The sequence below is a fragment of the Vanacampus margaritifer genome, chromosome 2 (genome assembly GCF_051991255.1).
Source record: "Vanacampus margaritifer isolate UIUO_Vmar chromosome 2, RoL_Vmar_1.0, whole genome shotgun sequence".
In the NCBI taxonomy this organism is placed as follows: Eukaryota; Metazoa; Chordata; class Actinopteri; order Syngnathiformes; family Syngnathidae; genus Vanacampus; species Vanacampus margaritifer.
This window is the reverse complement of record NC_135433.1, coordinates 31,933,294-31,947,320: the sequence shown is the minus strand read 5'-3', so window position 1 is coordinate 31,947,320 and position 14,027 is coordinate 31,933,294. Positions and strand designations below refer to the sequence as shown.

At 40.7% G+C, this 14,027-nt stretch overlaps 1 protein-coding gene across 3 annotated transcripts in view; it reads right to left on the bottom strand.

The window, feature by feature from the left end:
- The window catches only part of slc6a9 (solute carrier family 6 member 9), a 73,203-nt gene that overhangs the window by 57,630 nt on the left and 1,546 nt on the right, over positions 1 to 14,027 (bottom strand). For 2 of the 3 annotated variants that reach the window (XM_077556978.1, XM_077556977.1), the window contains exon 2: positions 7,264 to 7,403. The gene's annotated coding sequence lies outside the window, so the exon portion shown is untranslated. Of the gene's footprint in view, positions 1 to 308; positions 451 to 7,263; positions 7,404 to 14,027 lie in introns of those variants that run through there. The other variant, XM_077556976.1, reaches the window with a different exon arrangement.

The window sequence follows — 14,027 nt, the reverse complement described above, 5'->3', positions numbered from 1 at the left end:
TCACTCTAACACTAACCAGCAATAAGGATAGAAGAAGACAATGACAATAAGAATCATTGTTTGATTTGTCCTATTTACTCCCTTTCACAAGTAATATTTCAAAAGAACAAACTGTTCTGAAAACACATGAAACTTTACTGCCACTCCATATCAGTATCTGATTTGTAGGTTTTGTTTTTTGGAGAGACACACTGGAAATAAATAAATAAATAAATAAACACACAGTCCACAGTGATAAAAGATGTCAAAAATGAGACAAATCCAAGTAAAAAAACAAAAAAAGAAAGAAAAAAAAGATTCAATCTTACCATTCAATGTTCTAATATTTGAAGAAGGAAGACAATGATAGAAAATACCAACTTCAGCATCAGAAACTGACTGGTGTGTAGTCTGACACAGAACAAGTCAAGAGTGAACTAGCCCCATGCAACGGGTCGCCTGCGCTAATATGTATGTACAAAAAGCATGTGTGTGCAGTGGAGGAAAGTCTATTGGACAATCCCAGGAGGAGTGGCAGTAAGCGATTACATTAAACTTCCCCAGAAACCTGATGTGTTTGTTACCTCTGTGAGATTCTTGTTGACAAAGATTAACAGAATGCTTTAACAAAAAAATGTTTGCACAAATATTGTGCACAGCGATGAACAGGATCAGGTGCAGTTAAGTATTTCTACAAATAATTAGGGTTGCAACTTAACAGAGCTACACACATAGCAACTGATATTTGGGCAGTTTTCCTCTCTGCCAGATGAAGTCCGCAAAGGCCTAATTGTCAGATATCTCTACAAGATTATCCTGAGCGGTTATCCTGTAGTCCGGAGAGTATCACAAGTGATTTTTTGCTTTGCTGTTGGGGCTGACAATCGTAAATGTTACACTTGGAAACATTTGTGATCGCAAATTCTGACGTGTAAGGTCACCTCGAGTTTGCAGTTAACGAAAAATAACAAAGAAACATATGATAAAGAAAAAAATTTCAACACTTCGGGGTACGCTCCAACCGCCTGTTTTAGCTAAAGAGATTAACAAGCTTTCTCCGACAACAACAAAAAAACTTTCAAAGATATATAAGTTACTTTCATATACTGATAAAATGTCTTTACCCATCTCAAAATGGGAGACAGACTTGTCTATAGCACCGGAATCTGACTTTTGGATTCAAGTTTGTGAAAACGCATTTAAAATGACAAAACACACAAATTTACAACTTATCCAATATAAAATTATTCACAGAACATACATTACTCAATATATGATGAAGAAAATGGGACTCTCGGACTCCGACATTTGTCTCCAATGTTTACAAAACACTACAGACACTTATGTTCATGCTTTATGGTTATGTACTCCGGTTATGTATTTCTGGACTAAAGTCTTAGAAAAACTTTCCGCTATTTTGGACTGTAGGATACCTTTATCTCCAAACTTGTGTTTGCTAGGTGACCTAACAACAACTGACTTACCACATAAACAATTTCAATCTACACTTGTAGCCCTTACTATCGCAAAAAAAACAATTCTTGTTAACTGGAAAAATAAACAAACTCTGAATATCGACCAATGGTCTAACCTCCCCATAAATCACATTTTAATGGAAAAAATATCTGCCTCAAATAAAAACCAAATATCAAAATTGATAGAAACATGGTCTACGTATATAGACTTTTTTAACCTAATTCTGGTTACTTAATTCTGTCTGTTAGCGAGAGCCACTACATTGTGATAGCTTACATTGATGTTTCTGCATTTGGCAATTTATTATTATATTATATTATTAGTATGGGATTTTTTTAATAGGCTTTAGGTGAACTGATGAATACACGCACGCTCGCACGCACGCACACACACACGCACATACACATACTCACCCACATACAAAATATATATATATATATATATAAAAATAAAAAAAATTTAATAACAAATAAAAAAAAGGAGAGCAATGATGATGTCAAATCGAATGAACAATACTGAGCTCTAAATTTTTTTTTAAAAAAAATAAATAAAAATAACAAAGAAACCAAAACTAAAATTTTAAAAACAATTATGTTAATGAAATTTAAAAATAATTAAAATGTTTTGTTTTTTTTATGAAAACTAACTGAAACTACATCTTGTGTACTAACTAAAACTATAAATTATAGCTTTGTTTTAGTCCTTCATAATTAATTAATTTAATACACGAGCCTTTGGGGATGATTTAAAATGTGATTATAAATTTCAAATGGGATTTTTCATTTTAATAATACAAAGACGTTTGAAAGTATGTCACACAGAAGTGACGTCATCTAACAGCAGCCAATTGAAAAGCACCTTCAGATGACGTCGCTCCTCAGAAACAAATGTGCCTGCTTGACTTTTGGCTCCAATGGCTCGGCTTGCCTGCTTTTTCATTTAACTCGGCCGAAACGCAACACTAGGTGAGAAATGTGTTAACCATCGTGTCTATTAAATATTGCGCACAAGTAATACACTTTTTTTTTTAACTAAAATTAAGCAATTTTTTTAAATAGCTAAAACCAATCAAATAAATCAGAACCTCCCTGAAAACTAATTAAAACTAACTACATTTAAAAAAAGCAAAACTCGAAACAAAATAAAAACGAACTAAACTGAAAATTCCAAAACTATAATAACCCTGGTCCGTTCTTGTCAAAACAGAAACAGAACGATTTCCAAGTTCATTCTGCTACATACTACATACACAAATAGAGGAGCAACTGGTTGCACAGGCCAGTGAGTTAAACTCTTTCACTGCTTCAAGTGGCATCCTCACCTACCATGGTGTGCATCAACACTGACTTACCGCGGACAGCATCCTGTGACCCGAGATCTGGTCCGGTTTTGGTCGAAAATTATGTAGTCCGGCGAGTTGGCTGGGGTCACGGAAATAAAGCGTTTTTCTTCTAAAAACAATTTGTGTTCAAAAGAGTAATAAATTTGCATCACAAAACCGCAAACTAGAAAAAAGTCAGACTCCGCCTGGCACCATTTTTTGGTTCGTATGATCTCAAAGTGAACTGGAGGAGATGTGACAGGAAGAGATGCCAAGCAGCTAAACCTTTACTATTCAAAAATCCCAAAATAAAAATATTACATTAATATATGGCTACTTTCACACTGCAGACAAATTTTTTTGCCCAAATGCGACCTGTATCTGACTTTTTTATGTCAGTCTGAACAGCTCAATTTTGATTTTTTCATATCGGACCTGGGTTACTTTTATATGTGGTCCTATTTTTGCAATGCAACCGCAGTCTGAACGGCCAGGTCGCATATATCCGACCTCGACGTCATCAAAAGTCCAATATGTGCTCCGCGCGGGCGGGGGCATTCAGCTCGATTTATACTTGATGCATCGGCGAGGTCCGCGCGCCTTGGGACGGGAGACGTACGTGAATCGGCAAAGTTGTTTTGAGTAGCAGTTGTGACTTTATATTTGACTTTAATTTAATTTAATCCCACTTGAAACATGAATGTCTAAAGATGACATTTGTGGTGGTGATATTAGTCATTTAACCACGCAGACGGCTCATTTATTATGCGAGGCAATGACGTGACGTCATCGTTTGGGTTCTCTGTGCCATGAGGCGCTCGAACAGGCTCGCCTCATTTTCACAAAATATTTTCTCTACCTCCTCCCGCATCACTCCTAGATATGAGATGGCGGGGAATATGAGCCTCGACGATGGACTTCTAAAAGTCTGTGGCCCTGACACGCTGAACCATACGTATTTATTTCGAGAAACAGCGTTGTGAGTGATGTTGTATCTTCTTCTACGCATGCCGGGTCACTTTGGAGATGCATTACATCCACACAGCAGACCAGAATGAGGTCGCAATTAATAGGTAATGTGAACGCTTACTAAAAAAAAAATCGGATTGAGCATTAAGACCTGCAGTGTGAACGTAGCCTATGAGATACATAAATAATGAAAATATGGTAAGCCTACTGAATACTTGAAAAATAAAACTAAGAAATTGGTAGAGAAATAAACACTTTCTGGTGCAGGCTATTCTGAAATGAACCCGCAATGATAAAATAATCATTTAGAACTGTGTTATGTTTTTTGTTATACTATTATCAGGCTCGTATAACTAACTGCATGCCACCAAGATCAATATAACTATTGGAATGTTTTATCTATACAATGGCCAGGGTGGATCCTTTGTTTAACTTCACCTGGGGTCCATTTCACAAAGCAGGTTTAGTGAGAACCCTGAGTCTGTTAACCCTGAACTTAACTTAACTTTCAGAAAGGGAGGTAACTGAAACCAGAGAAAAAGAGGTAACACTAGCATGTTTCATAAAAAGAGGTCATTTAAGCTCTCGGTCAGTTACGGTAGTAACATAGTCCATGAACCTAACCGAATCTGTAGCAGGTTTATCACAATGAACCTGGAGTTTATCCCTGTACCCGCCTCCTTTCAGCCACACACGACATTTGATTTCCTCATTCATTCAGTCCGCTGCAACGAGTTTTTGCTAAAATACGCGTATAGTCTAGAGCGTAAAGCCCACTTTTGTCACAAACATGGCATGTCCTTTTGACAATGACCCTAATGATGAAGGTGGCGCAATATTACGCAGGAAATTAAATATTCGTTGTGAGATTGTTATCAGATCGCGCATAGATATGCTTGGCCTTTCCGTTTGTTTTTTTTAACGGTACTGTTTCACATCACAGTCCATCATCTGCATAAACACTTAATCCGTCCTTACATTTGCAACATTACCGGCCGTAGTCATGCACTCACATCACAGCATATAATTGTATATATTTATTGTTTGAATAATGTTTTTATATTTCATCTTAAATTTTGTACATTTCATCTTAAGTCAAGTGTGCTTCTCCCCTGCAGCATTGCACCTAAATGAAATGAATTAATGAGTTACCATTCAACAGATTTCCCCTGTAATATTATTGTGATAGCAAAGTACTACATTTAAATTTATGCATTGACCCGAGCAGCAACGCTCTCCCACGCCGCCTCCTTCTATGGGAAGCTGCTGCAGTGTTGCACTTTTTTTCAAAAGACATATTCAAATTCGCTTTATAGTCACATTTAGATTTCCAGTTGAGAGGGGTAAAAAAGGCAGAAGCCGAGGGCGGCGGCACCCTCTGCTTCCCCGTAGCGGTTAATGCGTTAATGCGGCCTTTTAGTGTTGAAAGTTGTAGGTGTTGTAACACAATCATGACCCTGTCCCAGCTTTTTGAGAACGTCTTGCAGCCATAAAATTCTACGTTAATGATTATTTGCTAAAGACAATTAAGTTTTTCAGTTTGAACATTGAATATCTCGTCGTATTCTAAACACTGGAATTCGATTTGTACTAGTGCTATAAAAGTTAAAGTGTTAACTCATTAATTAATCACAAAAAGTCACATCAATCATGTATTACAGTTTTTCTCCATAGGTTTGGCACATTTCTTTAAAGTGAAATGACATTTTCAAAACCGCAAGCTCATTTGGCCAAACAGACTTATTTGTTCATTAGCAAAAGTACATATCTATCCCAAAACTGGTCCCACATGCATCACCATGTTCCTTTCCCAAACAAAGAGTCGGTACTGTCACACTGGCTCAAGGAGTAGATCGCTGTCTTCCACGCTGAAGGTCGTGAGTTCATTCCTCAACCCTTGAGTGACTTTTTTTTTAATTCTTTACATTACTCTCTTCCAAATATAAATATTACTCTAAAACTGAGTCTATTTGGTCCCACTCTAAATAGAGTCAAATGTACTCAACAGAATTTACTGTGTGGAAAGTGTTACAGTAGTTGGTTGTTCATTTACGTTGTGCACTAGATATAATTTTAGTGATTCGTTTTTAATTTTTCATAAACACACTTTCTTTTGTTGCACTCTAATGTGTAAGTAACTTTAAAAACTGCTCTTGTAAAATCCTTTCCCCCTCAGTTTTATATATAACTGTATTTTGTTTGCGGCACCTCTGCTGTTGTGACAAAACATCAAATGATTTTGACATGCAGTGCTCACAGAATGCCAAAGGGACGATGCATTGTGGGGGCACTGACTACTTATGATATAGAAGTTTGATTTTGACACATAGATGAGCTGTTTTGGGAGAGATATGAGCTTTTGCAGATGACCCATGGGCAAAAGTGAATGCAGATGAGCCAAAGCAATTGAGAAGGATCTTTGCAGTTGTGACAGTACCGAACTTTTGTTTGGGAAAGGAACTTGGAGTGAAGCATGTGTGACTAGTTTTGGTTTAGTTATGTGCTTTTGCTAATGAACTGATTGTGCACAAATGTAAGTCTGTTTGGCCAAATGAGCTTGCTATTTTGAAAAAGTCATCTCAGTTTCAAGAAAAGTGCCAAGCCTATGGAAAAAAAACTGTAATCACAATGGGGGAAAAAATGGTGTGAATGTCTCAACCATCCTCTACACTGACCCCCTTGTGATATGCTTGATTAATTTTGACAATTGAACAGATGATTTTGCATATTATGACTTACACATTGAAATCCTGCTGACATGTTTTGGAGAGGACAACCATTAGACTGAAAAACAACAAATTCAGTTTGATCAGCAAGATCTATTCATTTGGAAAATGTGCTAAATGTGGGCACATCGTGCTAACTGTAGGCTAAATGTGCACAACCATTTGCACAGATCCACTGAGGCAATTGAGACATGTACAAAGACATTGGCAATTTGATGAGAGCAATGAGGAATGCCATTTAGTTGACACCAATTGTAAGGTGGTTTGGGGATTAGTAGTGCAGGTTGTGTTTGAGCAATAACCATAATGAATGCATTAAAGTAAAACCTTTAATATATGTTTGCATATGCCATTCAGAATATCAGCTCTAGACAAAATATTTGCTCTCTTTTTTTTCATTTTAAATTATGCAAGTAATTAACTGAAGAAGAAAAAGTGAAGGGTGAGAGCGTGCAGTATAAAATGTGGAACACATCCTCGTAACATTATATGTAGAAAGAATTAACACATAACAGGTGCTTTTCAAATTTGACGGGCAACATTTTTTGATAAAAAGCCTTTTTAATTAAGTGATTAATCATGATTAATCAAAATTCTAATATGTGATTAATCTGATTAAAAAATTGAATCATTTGCCAGCTCTAGTTTGTACATTTGTAAGGCTGGGAAGACGTGGAAGCATGCAACTCCCAGCATCACAAGGTCTGTTAGAAAGTGCAAAGAGAACCATCAAAGAATACGATTCACGATGTTTTAACTGGACAAAAGATGTCAATTTATGATTACACCCACCTCTGACTTGACGACGCTGAAGGAGCCACATGAATGCATCTCAGAATTCATCAGACATCAGCCACAAGATGCTTAACATTAGAGGTCCAGGACTGTCTACTCCAAAAACCAGACAACCATATTCACCCAGAGATGTGATCCTGGAGAAAAAAACAAAACAAAACAACAACAGCATTGAAAAGACTGAAACAAGCCGCATTGGCTCGGCCCATTTTAAGAAGCTCAGGAACAAGCATTGTCAATAGAAATGGGCGATAAATCCTCAAAATGATTTCACAATATTTGTCATTGAAAATGTTGTTGTGAGATGAATCCAAATACTTGAAAAAAAATGTTGCTTTCTTTGTCATTTTTGACTGTTTTGTTTAATATTTTTTGTGATAGTCAATTTAATGTGCTAAAAGAAGGTTATCTTTGAAAGGTGAAGTTACTTAACCGCCTGATAGCATCATAAATCTTTTCTTCGTAACTTGTGCAACATCCTTGTTTTTAACCAAAGTAGACAAAACCAATGGGATCTGAACCCCATAAGAGGAGAACTGGAAGATGCTATTCTCTCAACACCTCTAATGACCACCATCAATAGCTTGTGAGGGCCTTCATGGCCTGATCAATGCTCCAGCAGTCCCTTGCCAATGGTGTTCTTCAAATAAGATTAATAGCTGGGTCTTTGTTTACCTGGACAACATTCTAATCCTTGGATGAGCACCAGCAGCATGTACTGTCTGTCCTCCAGAGACTCTTTGAGAGTTCTCTTCATGGAAAGGATGACTTTCATTCTACTGTTATTTCTTCCCTAGGGTTAATTATTTTTTCATGACTGACTGTACACAGACCCATCCAAGGTGGAGGCAGGCAAATCCTCACCTAAACAAACCAACCGTAAAGCCCTTTAACAGTTCCTGGGCATCACCATCTTTTATTTCTCGCAACAAAGTTAGGAACATTCATCTTTTGGGTAAATTTACAGGATGAACTGAAAATGCACAGCAACTTTTTCATATCAGCTTAATTTGACCTTCTCCAAATGTTCAATGTTGCAATATTTTTTGCACAACTTGTTGTTCTTTAAAAAAAAAAGCTGAAAGACAAAATTCACCACAGGTGTTTGATCTATGAATTGACCAAACACATTTCCTAGTTTAATTAGAAGTGGCATTTAGTCCACTTTATCATGCTGTTTACAATTTGACGTCGTGAGAGCAAGACAACACCTAACAGAACACTACCTCACCATTGCGAAGCTTCAAACAAGATGCTCTCATAGCAAAGTGGCCACTGAGCTTAATGTGTCACAGTGGCATCAGCAGGTTACAACAGAGATACAAAGAGAGTAAGAGAGAGTCAGAGAATGGGAGGGAAATGGAGGGAAACCCTGTTGTGAATTTTGCCACTCTGCTATTTGCTAGAGAACAGCAAGTCGGTTGGGGGTGCAAGGCAGTCTCAAATTGCCCACGCCAGCGCAAGTGGAGATCTTCTTTGCAGTTCCTTTTACTATACAGTACAGACGCTCCCCTACTTACGAACATTCGAGTTACGAACAACGGTACATACAAACATTTCTGCGCGTACAGTATGTCGAAAAATGTTCGGAAAGAGATGCTGTAAGTTAGATTTTGTATTGCGCGTAGTGCTTCTTTCCGCCGCTAATACCGACGCTTGGTGCTGTGAGAGTTCATTGGAGGCTCAGCAACGTGTCGAGGAGGAGGAGGAAGAAACGCCGGTCCCCATGAAGGAGGAAATAACTTTTGAAGCCGATTCCAGCGACGACGAAGAATCTCTCATGATATAAAATCCTCCTCTTCCTCCTCCTCCATCATCTCCTTAAGCATCGAGTACATCTTCCAAAAGTAAGTTAAACTTCATTTTATTTATCTTATTACGTACATGTACATACTGTGTATGTCTCTCGCTCTCTCTCTCTAACATACGTAGTACAGTACAGTACGTATTCTCTCCATTTTATTAAAAGTTTTTTTCAGTACAAACCAATGCAGGTTACTTGTACAAGCCTTAAACATACTTATATAAACCTTCAATATACTTATATAGGCTTTAAACATAAATTATAATACAAAATATAGCACTGAAGCAACTTACGAACAAATTCACCTTACGAACGATCGTCCGGAACGTAACTCGTTCGTAAGGTGGGGAGCGTCTGTATATGCACTTTGCGCGCGCCGATCTTCTGCATGAACTCCAGCGAGTCCTTCCGCCATGTACAACACGTGCCTCACTCTGCCCTGAATTTAAATAGATTAATGAAGGAGCCACTTCGAGAATGGCCGGGAGTCGGCTGTGTTCCCGAAACCATTGTCATGGGCGGGCACTGGGGGTCCGTGCCCGCCCTGGCAGTCAGCCGTGCGAGCCCTTGCTGTTTTAAGATGCCTTGCCAACCATCTATTCTTTCTATCAGTCACGTAAACTTGCGCCTTCTGTTTCAAGTAAAGCATGGCAAGCCAGCCAACCACATACCTCCTTTGAAGTTTGGCTTTGATTGACAGCTAAAGCTAGCCAATGACAATCGGGATCGAAAGGTGTGGGGGTGGAGGGAGACGTCTGCTCTAAAGACTGTACCCATACATCGTTATTGTATATTATCGACATATCTCAACTCAACCTTATTTATAAAGCGCTTTAAAACATCCATTGCTGCATGCAATGTTCTGTACATGGAATATAAATCAGTCTTGCAGTAGAGATAAGTGAAAGGAAGTAACACCAAATACAGTTATAATATCATAAGTAGGTAAATATACAAACAAATAAAATTAATAGGGTGCACCGAAATGAAAATTTTGGGCCGAAACCGAAAACCGAAAATCAGAAACGCTTAGCCGAAAACCAAAACACCCAAAAAATTAATCAAGTCAAGTGTAAAAAAAAAAAGGTATCAAAATAACATTCAGACTCACCATTAGCTAAATTCCACTCCACATTTTCAACATGTATTACTACAATAACGATTGAGAAATAAATGAGCTGGATGAATGAGAATAACCACAAGCACACATTAAGTACACAGTGCAGTGTCATTGCGTTTGTTATTCTTTGATAAATAAAGTTGTCGTATTTAACACACAGACATGGTGCTTTTCTGCACATTGTTGAATGTAATAATCTGGAGATTTACTTTGGTTAACTTTTTCAAGTGTCGTCACTCGTCAACTTCAATTGATTTGGGTTACTGCTGATAACGCAGCTCTCGTCTCGGTCATGTGAAATAAATACAGACGAAGGAACCGGGCATCGTGTTGCTTATTCAAAGGGGAATTTATTCTCATTCCAGCAGCAAGCAATTTGCTATGACACTTCAGTTGCAGAATAAAAAGTTTGATCACTGTAAGCTTGCTTCTCGAAGTGCGTACAGGACAACACACAGAACGCCTTCGATTCCAGGTTTTCCGATCCCCGTCTCACACCTTGGTCTGGGACATCCCTGGTTGTGTTTGCACAACCCACACATAGACTTGACATGACTTGGGCAGAGGACTGCGTGGATCATGGGCTGGACGTGCAGCCTCGGCTGCAGTGAACCATGCATCTCTCGCTTCCACCACAGATGACGAGTATCCGGACCTGAACTGACTGCCCCATCAACTTGATCCCAGTGTCTACCATTCCCAAGGTTAGATTGTGCTCTGTCTCGGAACCAGAACGCAAAGCCCTAAACGACTATATTAACGCATCCTTGAAAACCGGACTCATATGGCCGTCCTCCAACGGGGGCCGGATTCTTCTTTGTAGGCCTGAAGGACGGCTCCCTTTGACCATCTGTCGACTACAGCCCACTGAATGATATCACCATCAAGAACCGCTACCTCTTGTCCCTGATGTCATTCGTAATCAACTAACTGCAACAAGCCAAAATCTTCACAAAGCTGGACCTCTGGACTGCCTACCATCTCGTCCAGATTAAAGAGGGAGACGAGTGTAAGACCGGTTTCAACACTCCCCGGGGCCACTACGAGTATCTATTCATGCCTTTTGGTCTCACCAACCCTCCCGCAGTTTTCCAGGCCATGATAAATGACGTACTAAAAAATGTCATTGATTACTTCGTGTATGTATACCTGGATTACATTTTGATATACTCCCCAGACCTGGCGATCCCCTGGCAGCACATGACGCAAGTCCTTCAACGATTACGAGATCACAAGCTGTACGTGAAGGCCGAGAAGAGTCTCTTCCACGTCAACACCATCTCTTTCTTGGGTTTGGTGGTATCACCAATAGAGGTAGAGATGAAGCCTGGCAAGATCAGCCCAGTAAGGGACTGGCCCACGCCGGAATAACGGAAGAAAGTCCAACGGTTCCTGGGTTTCACCCATTTTTACCGTCGCTTTATCCGGAACTTCAGCTCCATCGCTGCCCCATTGCATGCCTTGACCTCTCCACAGGTGCGATTCCGCTGGACCCCTGAGGCTGATACCACTTTCAATGCTCTCAAGCAACGTTTCACTGAGGCCCTGATACTCAAGGTTCCGGACCCCAAGCACCAGTTTGTAGTAGAGTGGACGGAATCGGGGCCGTCCTATCACAACGTTGCCAGGCGGATGGCATGGTCCATCTCTGCGCATTTCTGTCCAGGCGGCTCTCTAAGGCCGAGCCCAACTACTGTGCTGGCGACCGTGAACTCCTGGCGGTAAAAGTATCACTCGAGGAGTGGAGGCACTGGCTTCAAGGGGGCAGAACAACCCTTCGTGATTTGGACCGATCACCAAAACTTGGGAGTATCTACGCAAGGCCAAATGACACAACCCCCGACAGGCCAGGTGGTCCCTGCTTTTTAACCGATTATCGTTCTCTTTGACCTACAGGCCGGGGAGCCAGAACACCCTGTCATATATCCATGACCCCGAGCCCGCTGAGACGGAAGCAGAACCCATCCTTCCCCGGAACTGTGTGGTGGGAGCTGTAGGATGGCAAGTTGAGGACGACGTTAAGGAGGCCCTCAAGGACTCGAACCCTCCCGAGAATTGCCCTCACCATTGTCTCTATGTACCGGAGGGGCTGCAGCTACAGGGAATCCACTGGGCACATACCTCACGTCTGTCCTGTCACCCCGGAGTCCGCAGGACTTTGTTCTTCATTGCCCGGAGGGACATAGGTCCTGCTGCCGTACGCCTTCAACTGCCTTGATCCCTCCGTGTCCACCCCACGTTCCACGTCAGTCAGGTGAAGCCAGTCTAGGACAGCCCCATGGTCACGACGGAACCAGCACCGCCTCCCCCAGAAATGGTGGATGGCGGCCCTGTTTGCAAGGTCAGGAAGTTGCTGGATGCTCATAACTGGGGTCAGGGAAGACAATATTTGGTGGACTGGGAGGGTTATTTATTTTTACAGAGACCGTCCTGACCTACCTGGGCCGTCGGAAGCTGGCCGTAGAGGGGGGTGGGGTGGGGGGAGGAGTCGCTGCTTACTGTTTTATTTTGAAAGTACTAAGCACCACTCTCACTTCAGGTCACTTGCCCTTCCTCCTGCACTGCTCAGTTCCTGATTGCATCCACCTGTCTCCAATTACCCACCTAATAAATGGACTGCTTCAGCCGACGCCCAGTGCTGAAGTGCCACACCCCGTTCATGGAAGCGGTCGCACAGCCCTTGACCCACAGCCCTTGACCCACAGCCCTTGACCCACAGCCCTTGACCCACAGCCCTTGACCCACAGCCCATGTTTGCCTTGCCTTGCCCTGCCCTTGTGCCTTGTTTTTGTGCCTTTTTCCCTCCTTAGTGAAGTGCCTTTGGTTGTTCTTTTTTTTTTGGGGGGGGGGGGGGAGTGCCCTGTTTCTTCTCCAGTTGGGAGCAATTTGTGTTCAGCAATTTTTCCCTCTGCAAGAGGTGATTTTGTGTTTGTAAATAAACTGCAGCCGATGAGGCCAACCTACTCCCTGCGCCTGGGTCCTCCCTTCCTCGTTGCGTCAGTAATAAATGGACGGACGGACGGACGGACAGACGGATGGATGGATCGATGACCAGCCGTCGTAAAAAAGTTAACAGCATGCACACAGAAAATATAACCAGTAAAATTACAATATTATACATAAAGATATTTTTGGTAACAAAATTAAGTGACCCTTAATTTCACCATTGTTTACAACCTCACAGGTGCCTTTACTCACAGCACTACTGCAGTAGGCCTATCCACTGTACATATGGAATAAAAGCGTGTGGAAAAGTACTTGTGTGAATCATGAATGGTTTGTCCCGCAAACGGAAAGAGTTGGTGTACAAAAAGGAGGCCTTCTGAACTTTGGACTTTTTTTTCGCCACACAACCATATATATTAATGATACGGTTACAATGCATTTGTGTGTATTTTCGACATGTGCCTGAGTCCTTGATGAAATGAACAAGCAGGCAACCTTCTAAGTGGATAATGATACGGTGGTGGTGGGAGTGCATCTGTTGAGGGTTGTGCTTATCTACTGCCATTCATGCATGTGCAACTTCTGTTGACATACCCTACTTTGACCACCCAGTTCAGCAACCTAGTTGAAATGTTGGAAACCTATAGATTCGATTGACTAATATTCTGCATGACATTATGTAATCTAAGTACACTATTTATCTCAAAACGTTTAGACATAGATCCATGCATTAGACAAGAGCCATTAACTTACAGTTCCTCTAATGTTCATATTATTAGTGTACAATTATTCAAATTGTGTGCAAGCCGATTTTGTTACCTTCTTATGAATTACCTTCACCAATTAATGTAGTCTGCTATCCAAAGTAAACATAATAGTTTTGTTGATTTA